This window comes from Rhinoderma darwinii, chromosome 9 (assembly GCF_050947455.1).
Source record: "Rhinoderma darwinii isolate aRhiDar2 chromosome 9, aRhiDar2.hap1, whole genome shotgun sequence".
NCBI classification, from domain to species: Eukaryota; Metazoa; Chordata; class Amphibia; order Anura; family Rhinodermatidae; genus Rhinoderma; species Rhinoderma darwinii.
The window spans coordinates 12,652,840-12,677,215 of NC_134695.1; positions in this window are offsets into that span (position 1 = coordinate 12,652,840).

The window sequence follows — 24,376 nt, forward strand, 5'->3', positions numbered from 1 at the left end:
TTTGCTGTGGGACATCCAATATTAGTACAGTAATGTTAGCCAAGACATTTAGTGGAACTGACACTCCATTTTACTCCCCTTGTAATGGTTGAAGCGTGAACAAACTATAGCTCAACGACACCAGGATGGGTAAAATGTACAAGCATGAACAAGCAGCTGGGGCCAAATAAAATGTTTGCTTTGCCATCTCTTCTACAAATTTATTCTACAACATGAAATAATTAATAAATTATGCATGTATGACAAACATGATAACAAGAGAATATTAACCCCTAGGTGCACCAGGATGCAACTGTACATCCTGGTGACCAGTGTCTTAGCGCACCAGGACGTACAGTTACTGCGCGGTTCCCGGTGCACACTGTCAGTCCCCGACAGCTGATACGCCACTGTAGCTGATCAGCGGCTGATCGCCACTGATTTAGGCAATTAACCTCTTAAATGAGCGATCAATTCTGATCGACGCATTTTAGGGGTTTCTAACACATCAGCAGACCCCACGATGGAATTTAAACCGCCAAAATCACTGTTTTTTGGTCACCTTAGTTCTAAATAAAATGTAATAAAAAGTAATCAAAAAGTTGTATGTACCAAGAAATGGTACCAATAAAAACTACAGCTCGTCCAGCCAAAAATAAGCCCTCTCACTTCTCAATGGACCAGAAAATATAAAAGTTATGCCTCTCGGAATGTGTTGATACAAAACAATTTTCTTTTTAACAATATAAAGTACAGTGAAGTTTACCGCTCAGACGGCACTGGTAACAGTCCAATATCATTCAGTATGGGCTCTCTCCCAGAAAAATGCAGTGGACAGTCCGCAATCCAATGAGGGTGTGGATGGTAATTCTTATCCTTGTAATTCCACCAAGCTCCTTATCGTCTCTCTCCACATTCAAAGAACTCCTGGTAGGAAAAGGATCTTATGTCTCTAATAGATGGAACAAAGGAAGACACATAGTGCAACACCCTCTGCAAAAAGATTGCTCCACGCCAAGTTTAATCCATACTCACAGAAGTAACAAAAAATAAAAGCATCAAGGTAAGTAAAAATCTTTAAAATTTCTAGGCGGCACACCAAACACTCTCGCCCGACCCTGGGTTTCGCCCTACCGGCTTCCTCTGGGGCATGTGTGACGTGTCTAATTAACAGGTTTATATAGCCGCATATCATTTAAATTTACATAAATTTACATACATAAAAAATGGTTAAAAAAACCATATACACCCACAATGATCTCTGCAATATATAGAGATAATCTGATCTTACCATCATGATCGTATACATATATATACACTTTTATTATTTTTATATAAATGCCTAATCTCTTTAAAAAGTAAAAAAATATATATAATATATTATGCTAAACAAGCCTATTTGCCACCTTTATAGTTGGTTAGATTCCACATATCATCCCATATCCATTATATTGATTTTTATTTATATTTTATCAGTTGTTTTATATTTTTTCTGTCTCTAATTTTCCACTTAGTCTGATCTATTTATATTATTTATATTTTATCAGTTGTTTTATTTTTTCTCTCTCTATTTTTCCACTTAGTCTGAACTGTGGCCAATCTCTATGGGCATGCCCCCACGTGGCGGATTTCCTCCGCAACTGTCCGCATCAATGCCGCACCTAATCCGGGTTGCGGATTACGGCTGCGGATCTGCCCAAAATGTGCAGTAAATTGATGCGGACTAGCTGCTGCGGACTGCGGGAAAAGTGCTTCCCTTCTCCCTATCAGTGCAGGATAGAGAGAAGAGACAGCACTTTCCCTAGTGAAAGTAAACGAATTTCATACTTACCGGCCGTTGTCTTGGTGACGCGTCCCTCTTTCGGCATCCAGCCCTACCTCCCTGGATGACGCGGCAGTCCATGTGACCGCTGCAGCCTGTGATTGGCTGCAGCCGTCACTTAGACTGAAACGTCATCCTGGGAAGCTGGACTGGAGACAGAAGCAGGGAGTTCTCGGTAAGTATGAACTTCTATTTTTTTACAGGTTGCTGTATATTGGGATCGGTAGTCACTATCCAGGGTGCAGAAACAGTTACTGCCGATCGCTTAACTCTTTCAGCACCCTGGACAGTGACTATTTACTGACGTCTCCTAGCAACGCTCCCGTAATTCCGGGAGCCCCATTGACTTCCTCAGTCTGGCTGTAGACCTAGAAATACATAGGTCCAGCCAGAATGAAGAAATGTCATGTTAAAAAAGCAAGACGCATCCGCAGCACACATAACATGTGCATGACAGCTGCGGACTTCATTGCGGAATTTAGAATCTCCATTGAAGTCAATGGAGAAATTCCGCCATGAGTCCGCAACCAGTCCGCCACTGCTCCGCAACAGACAGAGCATGCTGCGGACACCAAATTCCGCTCCGCAGCCTATGCTCCGCAGCGGAATTTTACGCATCGTCTAAACGAACACTTCTAAATTTAAGTGGAAGTCAATGGAGAAACGGCTCCGCTGCGGATTAACGCTGCGGAGTGTCCGCAGCGGAATTCAAGTGAAATTCCGCCACGTGTGAACCCAGCCTAAAGCTTCCAGAGCTTCAGTGAGCTGCAGCTAATCAGAACAATTGAGTTCTGCTGAGACAAGATCCCTTGGTCAAAATACTATGTGTGAACAAGTCTCTTACTAATACTATACATAGGGCATTTTTTTGCATAATTGTTTTTATAACATGGAACTACCAATATGGACCAGAATATCTATCAGATGATATCTCACCAATATTAATAAGTACTTGTATAAACAAAAAAAAACATTTTTATATTAAAAAAACTTGAATTCGAAGTCTGAATTTAGTCCTAAGGGCTGAAGCGTTTTTAATTGATAGAGCCCAAAAATTTTCTTGCTTGCTCATTTTTTTAATAAAATGCTCCCGCCTCCAATGATTATCAATTGTCTCAATAGCAAAGAATTTAGTGTCCTTGGGATCTTTATGGTGGAATTTACAATAGTGTGCTGACACACTATGGTCCATCTTGCCTTTTCTGATGTTATTACAGTGTTCTGCTATTCGAGTTTTCAATTTGCGGGCTGTACGTCCTACATATAACTGCCCACAGGGACACTGCAATAAGTATATAACCCCTTTAGTATTACACGTTGTAAAATGTTTGATCTCATATTTTCTTTTATTTTCGGCATCCATAAAAAAGGTAACATTCCCCTTTCTTTTATTATACCCCATTTCTTTACAAGCTTTACACTTGTTACAGGAAAAAAATCCTTTTGTCGCAATAATTGGTTTTGTAGGAGCTTTTATAAAACTATGAGTAATTTTATCCTTTATATTAGGTGCCCTACGATGTACAATACTAGGATTTTTGGGCAACCTAGACCCTATAACAGGATCGTTCCTTACAATATGCCAATTTTTTCTAATAATATTTCGTATCAATGAAGAATTTGTGGAATATGTGGTAATGAACGGAACCCTTAATGTTTTATCATTATCATCAATTCTCTTTGTATGAAAATTATCAATTTTTTTGATGTTATCGCCAGAATGGACTGCGATTTCTTCTCTAACTTCCTTCAATGCTAACGACACCCTCTGTTCCTCATAATTCCTTTCTATCAAACGAGATTTAATAACTTGTGACTGTACATCAAAGTCCTCTATTTTTGTACAGTTTTTCTTTATCCTTTTAAACTGCCCTTTTGGGATATTCCGAAGCCAAGGTTTGAAATGGCAACTTGAACATTCAATATAACTATTACAGTCAGTAGGTTTGAAATAATTTTTGGTGTATAGTACATTGTTTTCTATAAAAATTTCCAAATCCAGAAAGCTAACTCTATTTTTATCATACTCTGAAGTAAAGGTCAGATTACATTTATTGTTATTAATATAATCTATGAAAGTTAATAAATTCTCTGTTGTTCCTTCCCAAATGATAACCACATCATCTATGTAACGTTTGTACAACTTTATAAATTCACAGAAAGGATTATTACTAGAGTAAATAAAAGAATCTTCCCAGACTGCCAGGTACAGATTTGCATAACTTGGTGCAAATTTAGCGCCCATAGCAGTACCGGCAGTCTGAAGGTAATAGTCTGAATTATACCAGAAATAATTCTTCTCTAAACTAAACCTAATGAGGTCTATAATAAAACGACCTTGCTCAGGAGTCATATTTTTATCCATACCAAGAGTATGTTCTACAGCCTGTATCCCTAATTCGTGGGGTATACAGGTATACAATGATGAGACATCACATGTGCATAAAATAGTGTCTCTATTGACATTCACGGTTTTTAACTCCTCGATTACATGTGTGGAATCTTTCACATGGGATCTACTAGCAACAACATATTTTTGCAAGAAACAATCAATATACTCAGAAATGCGACTAGTTAGCGAATCTATTCCGGCTACAATTGGCCGACCTGGCGGATTGGTCTTATTCTTATGAACTTTAGGTAAGTAATAAATTAAAGGGATCTAGGGATGTTTTATATTTAAATATTCAAATTCCCGGTCATTTAGAATCCCCCTCTTTTTTGCATCCAGAAGGAGACTCTCCAGTTGTTTTTTAAAAACTTCAGTAGGATTATTCTTTCGTTTTTTATAGGTAATACAGTCTGACAGTAATCTTTTCATTTCAGTGTGATAATCAGATTTATTTAAAATAAAAATCCCCGCCCCCCTTTATCCGCAGGTTTTATTACCACCTTAAGATCTTTTTCTAAATCTCTCAACGCTGTTTCTTCTGCGGAGGTTAAATTTTTTCGTTTATTCTTCACACTTATAAGATCCAATTGGTTGAGTACAACCTTTTTAAAAGCCTCAATACAATGGTTGTTGCTAATAAGGGGTATGAATCCTGATTTATCACGTAAATGTGTGTGGTTATATTGGTCTTTATGTCCTTCAAAGACTGTCTCTTTATGTGTGACGTTATCTCTACTATTTTTATAGCGAAATGCTTCTGGAGGTTGAGGGATCGAATGAACTTGTGTAAATTTATTCATGGATTGTGAAGGTGCAAATTTAATCCCTTTACTTAGAACTCTATAGTGGTCATCTGTGAGTAAAATCAAAACCACAAAAAAGGCCATACTTACTAGGTAGGTGGGTGGGTGAAAACCCATTCCCATCAGGACGCAGACGGGTCAAAGAATGCTGCAGAAGGAGTGTGCATTAAATAGTGATAGCCCCTCCCACTAGTCTTGAGGGGAGTGGCGAACTAAGTGCTCAAAGGTGTGCGATAAATGAGTGTCAGTGTAGTGCTAGGGTGTGAATGGATGGTAAAAAATAAATATGTATGTATGAAAGTGTCAGAACTGTATAATAATGTAATAAAAATAAATAAATAAATAAATAAGATGAATAGGGGTCAGTGCTGTGAATAGTACATGGGGTGTCAGTACTATGTGTAATACGTGGAGGGATAATGTGCTGGTCGTCAGGCATGGCGTATCTTGCCGAATAACAGCCTATTTGTAACGCCGCTAGTGTTAGCTAAAGCGGGCTGCTCTGCATTCCAAACCAAACGCCAGCACATCATGCCCTCCCAGCATATAAGACCCGGCTGCGTCCTGAAAAAAGTGTAGTATACGTAGTAAGAAATATCCATGAAACATGGGGTATTAGTTGTTATTTTGGCCAAAATACGCAAAGCTCGCAACCCAACGTCAAGGGTCCCCAGTGCCTTGCGAGTCCCTAACTTTTCGTTCCTAATTTAAAAACACAAACAGAAAAAATGGGACATAGATATAATCAAAACCACAAAAAAGGCCATACTTACTAGGTAGGTGGGTGGGTGAAAACCCATTCCCATCAGGACGCAGACGGGTCAAAGAATGCTGCAGAAGGAGTGTGCATTAAATAGTGATAGCCCCTCCCACTAGTCTTGAGGGGAGTGGCGAACTAAGTGCTCAAAGGTGTGCGATAAATGAGTGTCAGTGTAGTGCTAGGGTGTGAATGGATGGTAAAAAATAAATATGTATGTATGAAAGTGTCAGAACTGTATAATAATGTAATAAAAATAAATAAATAAATAAATAAGATGAATAGGGGTCAGTGCTGTGAATAGTACATGGGGTTTTCACCCACCCACCTACCTAGTAAGTATGGCCTTTTTTGTGGTTTTGATTATATCTATGTCCCATTTTTTCTGTTTGTGTGGTCATCTGTGAGTGTTTTATCACTCAAATTGAATACTCCTTTTTTACTCAGATCTCCTTCTGTTTTTTTGGGGGAACCGTCACCCCTTCTATTCTTTGTCCTTTTGCCTCGTCTAATTTTTTTTTAGCGGCGTCAGTCTTTCCCCTTGAAAATGATTTTCTTTCTGGGGTATTAAATTTTGCGATTTTAATAACTGGTGGGGAAATTTTTGGGGATTAATACCATGATTCATGTTGCCTGGTTGTAATGAGGGTATGTATTGATCGACTTCCTGATATTGATAATTATTATAATATCTCGGAGGTCTAAAACCTCTCTGTTGATATGGGATATGGTGATAATTTCTATGATAGGCTTGAGAGCTATAGTTATTCCTAAAAGGAGGAGGATAGCTCTGCTGGTATACTCCAAAATTTCTTCTTGGACTATTTTTATAAGTATTGCCATTGTAAGGCCTTCTATAATTTCTCCCATGTGTCTGATCATCTTGTCTGTGGCGATTATCGTACCCCTGTACAGGGACATTGCTAAATTTCTGTTCTCCCTTGTCCCCCAAATGCATATTGGTCTGTGTGATATCTAATTTGCCATCTCTTCTACAAATTTATTCTACAACATGAAATAATTAATAAATTATGCATGTATGACAAACATGATAACAAGAGAATATTAACCCTTAAGTGCATCAGGATGCAACTGTACGTCCTGGTGACCAGTGTCTTAGCGCACCAGGACGTACAGTTACTGCGCGGTTCCCGGTGCACACTGTCAGTCCCCGACAGCTGATACGCCACTGTAGCTGATCAGCGGCTGATCGCCACTGATTTAGGCAATTAACCTCTTAAATGAGCGATCAATTCTGATCGACGCATTTTAGGGGTTTCTAACACATCAGCAGACTCCACGATGGAATTTAAACCGCCAAAATCACTGTTTTTTGGTCACCTTAGTTCTAAATAAAATGTAATAAAAAGTAATCAAAAAGTTGTATGTACCAAGAAATGGTACCAATAAAAACTACAGCTCGTCCCGCCAAAAATAAGCCCTCTCACTTCTCAATGGACCAGAAAATATAAAAGTTATGCCTCTCGGAATGTGTTGATACAAAATAATTTTCTTTTTAACAATAGTTTTTTCTTCGTAAAAGTAGTAAAATATTAAAAAAACTATATAAATTTGGTATCACCGTAATAGTATTTAGATGCAAAACTAAAGTTAAGTTGACTTTCTTACCGCATGGTGGTAGCGGTAAAAACTAAACCCAAAAAACAATGGAGGAATCACAGATTTTTCCAATTTCACCCCACAAAGAATTTTATTTTCAGTCTCTTAGTACATTATATGGTACTTTAGTACTTTGGTGTCAATAGAAACTACAAGTCCTCCCACAAAAAATAAGCCCTCACACCCTCACACCGCTCTATGGAAAAATAAAAAAGTTATAGCTCTTGGAAGCCGGGAGTGAAAAACTAAAATGAAAAAGCAAAAAAAGGATCAGTCCTAAAAGGGTTAATTAATTCTAATAAAAAAACATTTATGACCACATGTGGGGTATTGCTGTACTTGAAAGAATTTGCTTTACAAATGTTGGGGTGCTTTTTTTCCCTTATCCCTTGTGAAAATGGAAAAATTCAACATTTTAGTGGACAAAAATGTTGATATTCATTTTCACGGCCTAATTCCACTAAATTCTGCAAAAAACCTGTGGGGTCAAAATGCTAACTATACCCCTAGAAAATTCCTTGAGGGGTGTAGTTTCCAAAGTAGGGTCACTTTTGGGGGGTTTCCACTGTTTTGGTCCCTCCAGTGCATTGCTTTGAAAACCAATCCAGCAAAATCTTCTCTCCAAAATGAAAATGGTGCTCCTTCACTTCTGAGCTCTGCCGTGGGTCCAAACAGCAGTTTATTACCACATATGGGGTATTTCCGTAATCAGGAGAAGATGCTTTACAAATGTTGGGGTGCATTTTCTTCTTTATTTTTTGTAAATATTAAAAATTTCTATGTTTTTTCAGAAAAAAGGTAGATTTTTACTTTCACAGACTAACTCCAATAAATATAGCAAAAGACCTATGGGGTCAAAATGCTAGCTATAACCCTAGATATATTCCTTGAGGGGTGTAGTTTCCAAAATTGGGTAAGTTTTGGGGGGTTTCCGCTGTTTTGGCACCACAAGACCTCTTGAAACCTGACATTGTGTCTAAAATACATTCTAAAAAAAAAGGAAGCCCGAAAAAGCCTGTAGGTTCTCCTTTGCTTTTGTGGCCTCTGTTTGAGTGCATTAGGACACTAGAGCCGCATGTGAGATATTTCTAAAAACGCCAGAATCTGGCCAATAAATATTGAGTTGCGTTTCTCTGGTAAAAACTTCTGTGTTACATATGGGAAACGTTAACTAGTAACTATTTTGTGTGGTATTACTATCTGTTTTACAAGGAGAACTCTTAGTGGATACTTCAGACTTTATGTTTTCAACCGTCTGAGCGGTACAAATTTACTATTTCTGTTTTACAAGCAGATCCATTAAAATTTTGAAAAATGCAAATTTTCGCAAATTTTCCCTAAATTTTGTTGTTTTTCACTAATAAATATTGAATTGATCGACCAACTTTTTCCCCCAACATAAAGTACAATATGTCATGAGAAAACAGTCTCAGAATCTCTTGGATAGGTAAAAGCATTCGCAAGATATTACCACATAAAGTAACACAAGTCAAAACAGGTGGCGTCCTTAAGGGGTTAAAGAGATCGTTTGATCAGAATGTAAGATCAAGAACAATGCAGATATCAAAACACCCCTATTCAAGGGCAACACATTCACAGTTTCACATCATTAAATCTGGTTAATGAATATATTTGACTGGCATTAAACTGTGTGACCTTGAACATCGACAGAGAAGACACAGTCTGCAGGGTAATGGAGACCATTGTTTTGTCTCACAGTTAACACTTATATAACAATATAAAAAATAGCAGGTGGACAGGCCAGATGTGGTTTATCATTTTTCATGTATATTTCTTATTTTGTTTGATATTTTATTATTATTATTATTATTATATTTAAAGGCGATAAATCTTTAAAGGGGTGTCCCACCATTCATTATTACATTTCTCTGTTAGGGTATGTTCACACGTAGTCAACAAAAACGTCTGAAAATCCAGAGCTGTTTTCAAGGGAAAACAGACCCTGCTTTTCAGACGTTTTTTTACCAACTCGCATCTTTCGCGGCGTTTTCACGCCGTTTTCGCTGCGTTTTTTACGTCCGTTTTTGGAGCTGTTTTCATTGGAGTCTATGAGAAAACAGCTCCAAAAACGTCCAAAGAAGTGTCCTGCACTTCTTTTGACGAGGCTGTATTTTTACGCATCGTCGTTTGACAGCTGTCAAACGACGACGCGTAAATAACAGGTCGTCTGCACAGTACGTCGGCAAACCCATTCAAATGAATGGGCAGATGTTTGCCGACGTATTGTAGCCCTATTTTCAGACGTAAAACGAGGCATAATACGCCTCGTATACGTCTGAAATTTGGCCGTGTGAACATACCCTTAGATCACGAATAACATAACACATTTTTTATTTTAAAACTGCTCCTGTATCTAATATTGCTGTTACATACTGGTTATGGTGCCTCCTGGTGTTCTTTTAACTCCCTTCTCAGGACACCCATGTAGTGCGTTCAGTGCCGGGGAGAATCAGCTGCTTCTAGTTCACCAATTCTTATTGGCTGGCCTGCAAAGTAGTGGGAATCACTCTGTCACTCACGCTGTTCTCAGGATTGGTGAGGCGACATTCATCATGATTCTACTTTTCCTTAGAATGATAAAAGTGCACTGTAGCCAGGGCCACCATCAGAAAATTCTGGGCCCCATACAGCCAAAGAGTCTTGGGCGGTGAAAAGCAAACTAGTAGGGTCTCTTTGGAGGGGCAGGGCAGAGACAACAGGTGGGTATCAGGGATTAAGCTGGAGAGACTAAGTGCCAGGGCTCGGTGGGGGAAGGAGGAGGGGATTTCTGGGAGAACAGAAAGTGGCATGGGTGGGAGGGGGCCCAGGGGGAGACGCAGCATGACAGGGACTCTGTGGAGGAACAGGGAAGAAATAGGGACTCAACGGGGGCAAAAATGGAAATGTGTGTGCAGGGAATCTGGTTGCAGGGGGCAACATAAACAAAAATTATTGCTGCCTGTACACAGCAGAGTTACTCACCAAGATCTACAGTAGTTCTGGCCGCTGCAGTCCCTAAGATCTCCTACTGCCGCGGCACAACTTGATGACTTTTTTTCGTCTTCTCTTCTCACGCAGCACACACATCATCTGTGTAGACACCACAGGACAAAATTAATTCAGACACCAGACCTCTAAATAATTTCAGACCACAACCATAAAAAATTTCAGACCCCAGGTCAGACCTCTTAAATGGGTATTCCAGTTACAACAAATTACCCCCTATCCGTAGGGTAAGGAATAACTTGCTGATCGGTGGGTGTCCGACAGCTCGTTTACGAGAACGGGGATCCCGAACCCCTCGTTTGAACCGAGCGGCAGGTCTCTCATGCTCACTGCCGCTCCATTCATTCTCTATGGCAGCGCCGGAAAAAGCCAAACACTGCTCTCAGCTATCTCCGGTGCTCCCATAGAGAATGAATGGAGCGGCAGTGCGCACGAGCGACCTGCTGCTAGGTTCAAACGAGGGTTCGGGGTCCTTGTTCTCGTAAATGGTGGGGGTCCGAGCTGTCGGACACCCACCGATCAGCAAGCTACCCCCTACTCTACGGATAGGGGGTAACTTGTTGTAACTGGAATACCCCTTTAAGGAATTCAGAAACTTTTCCACAAGACCCATACCTGCCGTCACAGTTTAGCATTCAGGCTTTTATGGTCTATCTAGTGGATATGGGATTTGATAACAAAACATTTATTGATGGGATTATCTGCTGAGGCTCTCTGGGGGAGATGTCCAATTTTCGATGGGTGCCTCTATATAATTACATGGCATAACGTCTCTATAGTAAGCGAGGAGTGACAGTAGGTGGCTATGTGGTGAAGACAGGGAGGAGGTGCGAGTTAACATGGCCTCTATAAGGGGAAGAAGGCTGTAGCAAGGGGGGAAATGCCAAGTGGCAGGGAGTAGACGCTACATGGCATGAGCAGGGGGCACACAGATTAAGAAGCTCTGTTGGTGAGAGGGCAGTGAGGAGACACCCTGGCACAGGCTTTGTGTGGGGGGGGGGGGCAGGTGGCACACAGTAGGTGACAGGGGCTTTGTTAAAGAGGCTCTGTCACCACATTATAAGTGGCTATCTTGTACATAATGTGATCGGCGCTGTAATGTAGATTACAACAGTGTTTTTTTATTTAGAAAACAGTTTTTTAAAACTGTTTACCAGTCTATTTGGTGCTACTTTGTAAATACTTTATATTACAAATTATTTTTACTTTATGAGATACAGCTGCTTTGTATCCTGTTTACAGAGCAGCTGTATCATGCACGGAAAGATCTATCTGGCAGGACCACGGGACTGACGGGTTCAGTGTCAGAGGGTCCTGCGTGTCTCTGTTCATAATTTAGATTTGATCGATAACAGGTGGATCCTGATCCTGACCCGCTGACACTGAACCCGTCAGTCCCCCGGACCTGATGGATACAGGTCTCAGTTCACGATACAGCTGCTCTTTATACAGGATACAAAGCAGCTGTATCTCAAAAAGTAAAAATAATTTTTAATAAAAAGTATTTACAAAGTTTCATATCACACACTAAAACAAAAAAACGTTTTCAGAGGTGTACATAGCCTTTAACCCCTTCGGGACGTAGCCATTTTTTTATTTTTTATTTTTGTTTTTCACTCCCCGCATTCCAAGAACCATAACTTTTTTTATTTTTCTGTCAATAGAGTGGTGTGAGGGCTTATTTTTTGCGGGAGGAGTTGTAGTTTCTTTTGGTACCATTTATAGTTCAATATAATGTACTGGGAAACTGAAAAAAAATTATTTGCGGGCAGAAGTTGGCAAAAACTGTGATTCCTCAATTGTTATTTGGGTTTCGTTTTTACGGCTTTCACGTGTGGTAAAAACGACAACTTATTATTCTGTGATTACGGTGATATCAAATTTATATATTTTTGTTATATTTTAATACTTTTATTGATAATAAACTCTTTGTTAAAAAAAAAAATGTTTTGTGTCGTCACATTCTGAGAGCCATAACTTTTTTATTTTTTCACTGATTGAGTGGTGTGAGGACTTAATTTTTGCGACATAAGCTGTAGTTTTTATCGGTACCATTAGTACCACTTTGATCACTTTTTATAAAAAAAAATGTAGCGCTAAATTGACCAAAAAAACTATGATCTGGGGTTCTACATTTGTTATTTTTTACGGCGTTCACCATGCGCGTTAAATAACACTATATTGTAATAGTTCAGACTTTTACGGACGCAGCCATACCAATTTTGTTTACTTTTTTTTTTTTTACATTATTTCAGGTGGAGAATGGGAAAAGGTTTTTTTTTAACTTTTAATATTTTATTTTTTTCACTAGTAAAAACTTTTTTTCACAAACTTTATTAGCCCCCCTAGAGGACTTGAACTAGCGACCATTAGATCGCTGATGCAATATACTGCAATACTAACGTATTGCAGTATATTGTCATTTTTACAGGCATCTATTAAGCCCTGCCTCAGGCAGGGCTTAGCAGAGACAGAATGAAGGCAGCCCTGGGGGCCTTCATTAGGCCCCCAGGCTGCCATAACAACTGTCGTCACCCCCCGATCTCACTGCGGGGGGGGGGGCGATGAGCTGTCGGAGGGGGCCGCCCCCCTCTTTTCAACCCCTCAGATGCTGCGGTCGCGATTGACCGCAGCATTTGAGGGGTTAAACAGCCGGGAACAGCGCGATCGCTGCTCCCGGTTGTTAGTCCCGGGTGTCTGCTGTAAAATACAATAGACACCCGCAGCATATGGAGCGCGCTCCAAACATTAACCCCCGCACCTGGACGTAATGGAAGGGGTTAAGATCAGTGGCAGTATCTACAGAGGGCACTGTGGCATTATCTATAGAGGGCTCTGTGGCACTATCTAAAAAGGGGCTGCCTAATTTTGACATTTGTGTGTCTGCCAAACGCTGCCAACTGAGCCTCCAGACTGCATTTAGCGACACTTAAACTGTAAAACTGGATTGTTGAAATAAGCACGTGGAGTAAACTCGCAAATTTCCATTAAGTTTAGACCTAGCGGTATTATTATAGTAATGTAGTATTATAGTAATGTAGTGTTATTGTTATAGTAATGTAGTATTATTATAGTAATGTAGTATTATAGTAATGTAGTGTTGTTATAGTAATGTAGTATTGTTATAGTAATGTAGTATTGTAGTATTGTTATAGTAATGTAGCATTATTATAGTAATGTAGTATTGTTATAGTAATGTAGTATTGTAGTAATGTAGTATTGTTATAGTAATGTAGTATTGTAGTAATGTAGTATTGTTATAGTAATGTACTATTATTATAGTAATGTACGTATTATTCTAGTAACGTAGTATTATAGTAATGTAGTAGTGTTATAGTAATGTAGTGTTATAGTAATGTGGTATTGTTATAATAATAATGTAGTATTATTATAGTAATGTAGTATTATAGTAATGTAGTATTGTTATGGTAATGTAGTATTATTATAGTAGTTCAAATAACTAATTGATTAACGATAATTTTGTATTGCATCAAATTTGAAAGTAATGCGGCCCGTCAACTTCCCATTTTTTCTATATGTGGCCCACTTACCCGGCTGAGTTTGAGACCCCTGCACTACACCATCATTTCCCTCCCCACTCAATAACATCTCCCTGCCCCCATTGTTATCTAACCCCCCATAGAAAGCAAGTGTCTTACCCAGGTCTGTATGATATCCTCTTGACACTGAAACATAGTATTGTATCACTAGCAGAAGCTCTACCACGGCTCTTATCTCCTGTGCTGCGTAACGTGACAATAAACCTGTCTTCTCCCTCCGCTTACACAGCACAGGAGATAAGAGGTAAGAACTGCTACTAGTGATACAAGAGTATGAAGCAGTGCAGACATGGGTAAGACATTGCTTTTTATTGGGGGGATATGATGGGAGGAGGCTCCGGGCAGCAGCAGCCTAACATAGACATTACATACTCACTGTGTCAGAAGTCTTCTGCTGCTGCTGCTGCTTGACGCCTCCACTGGATTCAAACCTCCCGCTGCCTTTATGATGTCTCCCCTCCTTGTCTCCTCCACACACGCTGTCACGCCGCTGAGGAGGAGGGGGCGAGCACTATGTGAACAGCGGGCCCTTATGATTTTACTTTGATGTAAAGAACGGGCCCGGCTCCGTGATGGGACCTGTTCCTTTCACCAAAGTGAAATCATAAGAGCCCCACTGCTGTGAGCAAATGAATTCCAGCAGTGGAGAGCGGGCCCCCGTTTTTTCAAATTTATGGCCGGGCCCCTCCCGGCAGTACCGGCCCTGACTGTAGATACTTGACCTTTTATCATTCTAAGGAAAAGTAAAATCACAATGCATGTAGCGGATACAAGATTTGTCACTATAAAACCACACTATATAATTACTATATTTTACAGCAGAATCTGGCTTAAAATTTGTGGCATTCTAAGCCAGCTGCTGGCTGGCATAGATTTCATTCAGTGACACATGGACAGCCGGTAAAATGACAAAGTTATTAAGAGGCGTACACCTCTTAATAACTTTATCACATCTTAGTCCTGTAAGTTTCTTATTAAAACTGTTATATGAAAAGCTAGTTTTAATAAATTTACTCCTATGAATTTATGGAGAAAAGTTGTATAGTCAAACTAAGTACCCAAGGCGACTGTCTGGTTAGGAAAATTTATTTTCAAATATACAATTATAGAATTCTGAGCTAATAGAGGGAGGTCCCCCATTTAACCCTCATTTACTAGTCAGATTACAGAGTGGCTATAAAGCATAGCTCTGGAGGACCCAACACGTTACATGTGTTCCTTGAACAGACCATTAATATCAGACCATTGATGGTGCTTCAGGAGAATAGAACGCTTGCTTCTAGGATACCCCATAGATTACAGCTGAACTCTGGTGTCTTAGCAACAGGACACCCTATGATCAGCTTATTTTTGAAGGAACCATTAACATAAATACTTGGTAAGTATAGAAAAAATTAAATGTGGCCCTACAGATTAGATCGATGTTCGATCGGCAGAAGTCAGGGAAAAAATAAATATCTGGCATGTAAGATGCCCGATCACTGGCGTAGCTATAGGGGTCGCAGCGGTCGCAATTGCGACCAGGCCCCGAAGCCAGGGGGGCCCACAGCCCCCCGCACCACATCAATAAAAAGTTACTATAGTAACTCGGGCCGCGGGCCCCTGTTACTATAGTAACAGACTGCACTTACCTTCCTGGTTCCGGATCGCAGCGGAGGTCCTGACGTCAAGCGCTGTGCGCAGCGCATGACGTCACAGCGCTATGCGCCGCGCACAACATCGGGAGGACAGAACTCCCGCCGCGGCTGAAGAGGAAGGTAAGATTAGTAGCCCTGACTGGCGGGGTCCGACTCCCGGGACCCGCCAATCAGCTGTTTTGAAGGGGCCGCAGCACTCGTACGAGAGCTGCTTCCCTTTCATTCCGGTCACTTCATTCCGGTCACACTGTGAATCGGTGTCGGCGATTCACAGTGTGAGCGAGTAGTGAAATGAAGGGGAAGCAGCTCTCGTACGAGTGCTACAGCCCCTTCAAAACAGCTGATTGGCGGTTCCCGGGAGACGGACCCCGACACATCAGCTATTGATGGCCTATCTTCAGGATAGGCCATCAATGTTTAGGGACTGCACAACCCCTTTAAGCCTACGACGTAGCAGGCTTAGAGGGCCCATGAGACAGGATCACAGATTGTGTGATCCTGTCTGCTGGACCCTGTATCTAAGCCAATCACATGGTAGGCTTAGATACATGGCCCACGTGTGATCCTGTCTGATGGGCCCTGTATATAAGCCTACCACACTGTAGGTTTAGATACAGGGCCCCAGCACACAGTAATCTTATACCGTATAAGATTACTGTCTGCTGGTCCCTGTATCTAAGCCTACCTTGTGGTAGGCTTAGATACAGGGTCTCACAGACAGTATCACATATGGGCCCTGTATCTAAGCCTAACACATGTGTTACTAATCGGTTTTTTTGTGTGTTTTTTTACACGTTCGGTCGTTGGACTACGTCGGATTCCAGGACTACTTCGATGACGGCTTTTTTTATTATCAATAAAATGGTTAATGAGGGTTGTGTGTTTTTTTTTTATTTCAATAAAATATTTTTTTCTATGTCTTTGTGTTTTTTTTTAAACTATATTACTACCGCCTTAGTAATGGCCGCTGGCTGATTGACAGCATCCATTACTGAGGCGGGGCTTTGTGTTAGCCGGTGCAGAGGCTAACACTAACCCCCTTTATTACCCCGGTACCCACCGCCACCAGGGGTGCTGGGAAGAGCCGGGTACCATCCAGTACTTGACCATCTGTAGTGATGGTCGGGCAATGGGGCGGCTACAGGCTGGGGAAGGCCTTATACAGTGGCCCTTCCCACCCTGGTAATGCTAGGCTGCTGCTGCTTTATTGTATCTGGCTGGTTATGAAAAATGGGGGGGACCCCACGTCATTTAAAAAAAATAAAATAAAAAATAATTGGAAAGAACGATGTCGGGTCCCCCCCAATTTTCATAACCAGCCAGATACAACACAGCAGCAGCAGGCAGCATTACCAAGGTGGGAAGGGCCACTGTTTTTGGCCTTCCCCAGCCTAATACTACCAGCCTGCGGCCACCCCGGTGCCTGCCCGTCACTACAGATAGACGGGTACTGGTTCGTACCCGGCTCTTCCCAGCACCCCTGGTGGTGGTGGGTACCGGGGTAATAATGGGGGTTAGTGTTGGCCTTTGCACCGGCTAACATTAAGCCCCGCCTTAGTAATGGAGGTTGTCAATCAGCCAGCGGCCATTACTAAGGCGGTGATAATAAAGTTTAAAAAGATACAAGCACATAGAAAAAATATTTTATTGAAAAAAACAAAACACAACCCTCATTAACCATTTTATTGAGAATAAAAAAACGCTGTCATTGAAGTTGTCCACGAATCCGAAGTAGTCCAACAACCGAATGTTCATATTTGTGGGAGCACAATATATATCGTTAAAATACAGTGAATTATTACGAATAAGTACAGTTCATTATACAATTTAATATATCTGGGTATGGCAGCCTTTGCACTCTCTGACCTAAATACAGAAGGATGGATGAGTGAGGCAAAAAGTGTCTTCTCTGAGTGTGAACTGGCGTATACAACGCAGGGTGTGTCCCTTAAAGGGAATGTGTTGCCAGCAAAACATGTTTTTTTTTTTTATTAAACATTTAGTGTGTAGGTGATTAAACATTGTTCACATTTTTTTTTTTTTTTCACGAGTCAGGAAATATTATAAATTATATTCTAATTTATAATATTTCCCATTGCTGGTCACTAGATGGAGCTATTCCCAAAATTGCAGCATTGCATGTGGTAAAGCAACCACATTGCTTTTTGCTGCAAAATTGGGAAAAAAGCACTCGCTCTAGTGAGCTCTGAGAATCCCCCCCTCCTTTACCCTGGCTAGTGCCGGGATAAACGAGGGGATTGAACGGTCTAACCTCCTACACTGTGTGTCGCCATTTTTTGAGCTAACACACAGTGTAGTAGGTTTACATACAGTAGTAAACCTAAAGGAAAAAAAAGAGTACACAGCGCCACATGGTGCAAGATAAACCTGATGGAAAAGGTTGAAAAAAGTAAAAATAGGTGATCGCGCTCACCTTAACAAGTTGTACAAATCAGGTACAACACTGATGTGAGCATGTAAGAATGAAACAAATAGCTGCTGCTCCCCAATCCAGATGCCGGTATCATGGAAGCGTGGTACCGCAATGTAATAGTAAAATAGGAAAAAATGTATGGATATACAGGGGAGCGCTACTAATAAGTAAACGGGTAACAGTGGTAAATTCCTTGATTTATTAAATATAGGCAACGCGTTTCAACACAGGACATGTGTCTTCGTCAGGCCAAGGAAGAACAAACAGTGCAAAGAGACATCTTAAATAATAAGCCAAACATGATTAAAAAATCCACAGCAGCCTGAAAAAACCGCGAAAGCAAAGCTCATGGAGAGAGCTGTCAGTGACGTCATATAAACAGATGTTAAATGCGGGACTCGCAATCCAGCCAAAAAACAACAAACAACATCACTAAGTGATCCTGCAATTAATACTGCATCATTTTGTTGATGCATGTAAAATGTCAGAACAATGTAAAGTCAAAATTAAAAACCTCTGAGTTAGAGGCACGACTAAAACTTCTCAATATTCCATCTAATTCAGCACACAGCCATCCCATTGGAGCAACTAGTTTCAATGACTCTATCGAAATGATTGGGATAGAACATTGTTCTTCTTCCTTACTTGATCTAACCACCCATGATACTACTTTACCCTCTCCCTCTCAAGTCACTCCTATCAATAATTTCCCGTCTTTTGTACCACAGTCTGATGAGCTATTGGGTCAAACTGACACCACTCATGTTGAAGGACATTCCAGCTTAACCAACAACACCTATGCGTCAATTTCTTTTTTAGGGCTTCCTTCACAACTAACGATGCCACCCATCACTCCGATTTCCAAAACAACAACAGTACTATTACCACTTTTGAAGAGTCCGAAATCTCAAACCATCACACATTTTTTCCCCTTAATACAGAAACAACCATTAAAAAGAAAAATGGACACAGATTTAGAGGTTGCAGAGGAGGGAAAAAGAAGAAACATAGAACCTCCACAGAAAAACAATCAGAAACATTAGTGAGCAAATCTAATCCACTTGACCCCAAAAAAATATTTAACTTATCCGATTACATTCTTAAAGAGAATGAACTCAACTTACTCTCTAAGGGTTTGTCCTTCTGTCCCTCCAGTTCACCTAAAGGGTTTGATCTATTTATGGATCTCAATAGGTACATCAGAAAATTAACATTACTCAGACATTTTGCTATAGCACCACCTTCTGGGTCTTTAACTAACCCCACACCAAACCCCTCCGTGCCTTTTGCTAATCAAACAATTCACCAACAAATTTTACCCATCAGGGTAGATGTGAGACCCAAATCTGATTTCTATCCAATACATCATCGTGGGTCTGCCTTAGAGACTTTTTCCAACTTATTGAACAACGAATTTCAGTCCCTTGATCGCCCTAAAGAAAACTTTTTTATGGATAATCTCACCAAATCAGAAAGGCAAGCTTTGAAAACATTATCTAACAATGAAGCTATTGTAATCCGCTCAGCTGACAAAGGGGGAGGGATAGTGGTGCAGAATCGTAAAGATTATACAGATGAGGCTCTCAGATTACTATCAGACACTACCTTCTATGAAAAATTGCCGAATAACCCCCTTACGTCCTATACTTTTAAATACAAAGCATTAATTGGACGAGGTTTTAGTGATGGACTTCTATCCAAAAAAGAATTTAATTTTTTAAACATAAACCACCCTAATCTACCTTTCATGTATCACCTCCCTAAAGTCCACAAATCTATCACCAACCCCCCAGGACGCCCCATTATTTCCGGTATGGGCTCTCTTACGAGCAACTTGTCCCATTTTATTGATCTTCACCTCCAGCCTCTGGTAGTTAAACTTCCATCATACCTCAAGGATTCCACGCAACTCATTAGGGACCTTGGTGATCTAAATAAATTACATGGTTCTCTTGGTCTTAATTTCCTGACAGCGGATGTATCGGCCCTATATACCAATTTCCCTCATGACAAGGGTTTATTATCTATGGAGTCCTTTTTAACATCCGATAGTCATGTACCTCGTTCTCAGTCCTTTTTTCTTTTAGAGTGCATAGCTTTTATTCTAGAACACAATATTTTTACTTTTAACGAACAATGTTTTAGACAAAGAAGGGGATGTGCAATGGGTTCTAGATTTGCCCCTTCATATGCAAACCTTTTTATGGGCACTTTTGAGGATCTCTTTATTTTTGATAACCATTCTTTTAGGGACAACATTGTATTGTACAGACGATATATTGATGATCTGTTTTTTATTTGGAAAGGGAATGAAACAGAGGCAATATCTTTCATCAATTTTCTAAATACTAATGACTTTGGTCTGACTTTTACCCACAAATATTCCTCCTCTTCAATTGATTTTTTAGATCTTGTCATCAACAAAGATGATAAGAGTCTTTTTACCACTAATACACATTTTAAAACTGTTGACGTCAACAGCTATTTAGATTTCAAAAGTGCGCACCATCCCTCCTGGCTCCGTAACATACCATTTGGGCAATTTAGGCGCATTAGAAAGAATTGCTCTAGCAATAAGCAATTTCACTCAGAATGCACTATTTTAAAAAAACGTTTTAAGGAGAAACATTTTCCGCACAGTCTAATAAAAGGTGCAATGCATAAAGCATCCAAACTCACACAAGACTCATGTATTATACCCCCTAATAGAATAATAAAAAATAAGAAAAGTGACGATTCCAACCAATTTGGGTACAATTTTATTACTACATACAATTCCGGAAGCAAAGCATGTTTGAACATTATTAAAAAACACTGGCATATTCTGAAAAGCGACCCATATCTGATAGGTATTCTCCCTGACAAACCCTCAATCACGTTCAGAAGGTCCCAAACGTTACGCAACCTTTTAGCACCCAGTAGATTGAGGAATATAGGCTTGAAAACACACAATACACTTCCTCCTATCAGTGGCTCTTTCCGCTGTGGACATCTGAGGTGCATGTGTTGCACCAATATCACACATGGTTGCAAAACCTTTATGTCCTCCACAACTAGTGAATCCTTCCCAATAAAATCATTCATCAACTGTAGCAATAATTTTGTAATATACTTGCTAAAATGTCCTTGTAATCTTCAATATGTGGGAAGAACCACACAACAACTAAGATGTAGGATCAATAAACATAGATCTAATGTGAAAATTGGATTTATGAAACATAGTGTGTCTCGTCACTACATCACAGTGCACAATAGTGATTTCAGCAATATCCTAGTCACCCCAATAGAATATATCCCCCCCCCCCCTCATATGGCGATAGATTTACTAGATTGAAACAGAGAGAAAATTTCTGGATATTCAACCTCTCCTGTTTACAACCCAGTGGCCTCAATGATTTATCTGAATCCTCACTGGATTAAACCCACTACACATCATATTGTTCTGTTTACATATGTTGAAGTATTTTTACTTCCCTATGTAATTTTTTGGCATTTTTTGTAATATTTATGAACTATGTATTATCAATGCATTATTATTATTATCATCAATTTATTATTTTTATTTATTAATTGCACATTTTTTTATTCATTAATTGAACGTAATGTTTTGGTTTTTTTTTTGTTTTGTTTTTTTCATTCTGTGTTTCATTCCTAAATTGTATTTAATTTATTTTGCCATATTTTATAACTTATCAGCCTTTTACAATATCCTTGCGACTTTTTTATTCAACTATTTAATCCTTTTTTAATATGTGCTCTTATCTATTTACATGGTATCTGTAACTCCCCTATATGTCCTTGCTCACTCACCCATCCTTTTCCCGTCCCTCCAACTCTTTTCTCCCTCTGGAGATCTTGTTCTGTTTACCTCATTTTGCTCTTTTTCTCTTTTTGGCCCTCTGCGGCCTCCGTCTCTGCTCCGTTGCCATAACTACAGGGAACTCTTTCGTGCCGTTCGCTAACAGCTTGATTTATTCCTCCACTGCCTGCGCTTCTCCTGTGGACTCAGCCAGGACACACGTAGATATTACAGAGTTATTTTAACTCTTTATTGTTTCTCCTGCTGTCTTTTAAATGTGTTCCTCTGCTTTTTTATTTTCACAGCGCATAATGTAATATTGCGTATCCCGTTTTATTTTGACTTTACATTGTTCTGACATTTTACATGCATCAACAAAATGATGCAGTATTAATTGCAGGATCACTTAGTGATGTTGTTTGTTGTTTTTTGGCTGGATTGCGAGTCCCGCATTTAACATCTGTTTATATGACGTCACTGACAGCTCTCTCCATGAGCTTTGCTTTCGCGGTTTTTTCAGGCTGCTGTGGATTTTTTAATCATGTTTGGCTTATTATTTAAGATGTCTCTTTGCACTGTTTGTTCTTCCTTGGCCTGACGAAGACACATGTCCTGTGTTGAAACGCGTTGCCTATATTTAATAAATCAAGGAATTTACCACTGTTACCCGTTTACTTATTAGTAGCGCTCCCCTGTATATCCATACATTTTTACATACAGTAGTAAACACACACAAACACGAACATACATAGAAATCTCTTACCTGCTCCTGCCGCCGCGGCTCCCTCCGGCCCGTCCGCTCCGTCTGCTGCCGCTGGTCCAAGTGCACAAGTCCGGAAGCCGCGACCGGAAGTAGTAATCTTACTGTCCGGCCGCGACTTCCGGTCCACAGGAAAATGGTGCCGGACGGCGCGCATTTCAAATTGGACTGTGTGGGAGCGGCGCATGCGCAGTTCCCACACAGACGGCGTACACAGAAGTGGATGGGACGGGACCCGTTCGCAGTCCCTATGGGACTGTGGCTGCCGTATTCCATGTCTGTATGTGTCGTTAATCGACACATACAGAAATGGAAAAAAAAATGGCAGCCCCCATAGGGAAGAAAAAGTGAAAAAATAGAAAAAAGTAACACACAAACACACAAATAAATAAAAACGTTTTTAATAAAACACTAACATTAAACTGACATGAAAATTTTTTTTGTGGTGACACTGTTCCTTTAAATCCACTTTTAAAAACCTCACTAGATTACACAAGGATTATACAAGAAGTTGGTGGGAAATCCAGAGTCTAGAGAACTATCTTAAGAACAAAATAGTGCCTAGAGGCCTCAGAGTCCCTATTACCCCAGCCCCCAGATTAAAGACACCTAACATTAAAGGGAATGTGTTGCCAGAAAAACATGTTTTTTTTAAAAAAATTAAACATTTAGTGTGTAGGTGATTAAACATTGTTCAAATTTTTTTTATTTTTTTCACGAGTCAGGAAATATTATAAATTAATTCTAATTTATAATACTACCCATTTTTGGTCACTAGATGGAGCTATTCCCAAAATTGCAGCATTGCAACATTGGGTTAAAAGCCCTCGCTCTAGTGAGCTCTCAGCATCCCCCCCTCCTTTATCCTGGCTAGTGCCGGGATAAACGAGGGGTTTGAACGGTGTAACCTCCTACACTGTGTGTCGCCATTTTTTGAGCTAACACACAGTGTAGTAGGTTTACATACAGTAGTAAACACACACAAACACGAACATACATTGAAATCTCTTACCTGCTCCTGCCGCCGCGGCTCCCTCCGGCCCGTCCGCTCCGTTTGCTGCCGCTGGTCCAAGTGCACAAATCCGGAAGCCGCGACCGGAAGTAGTAATATTACTGTCCGGCCGCGACTTCCGGTCCACAGGAAAATGGCGCCGGACGGCGCCAATTTCGAATTGGACTGTGTGGGAGCGGCGCATGCGCAGTTCCCACACAGACGCCGTACACGGAAGTCAATGGGACGGGAGCCGTTCGCAGTCCCTATGGGACTGTGGCTGCCGTATTCCATGTCTGTATGTGTCGTTAATCGACACAGACAGAAATGGAAAAAAAATGGCAGCCCCCATAGGGAAGAAAAAGTGTAAAAATAAGAAAAAGTAAAACACAAACACACAAATGATTATAAACGTTTTTAATAAAGCACTAACATCTTTAACATATAAAAAAATAATTTGTGATGACACTGTTCCTTTAAAGAGAGGTGGGAGCAGGAGATTACAGGGAGTTCACTGAGATTTATGCAAATTTTGGTTGAGGAAGAGATTATCCAGTTTGATCACATCAGTGTGGAACTGAAAAAAGAGATTGAGACAGTCAAGACTCTGGTTGATACCCCAGGTTTTGATAAAAAAGATAAAACCTTGCAACAATCCTTAGAGAGGTTTACTTGTCATCTAAAAGAGCGTAAGCACTTCCAGTTCCAGAGAGATCTGCAGGAATTGAGGGAGAAAAAAGCTTATGATTTTGTTAATCAGCAACAACAACAACATCAGCAGGGAAATAGGGGTCAAAGAGAATCGGACCCCTCTAC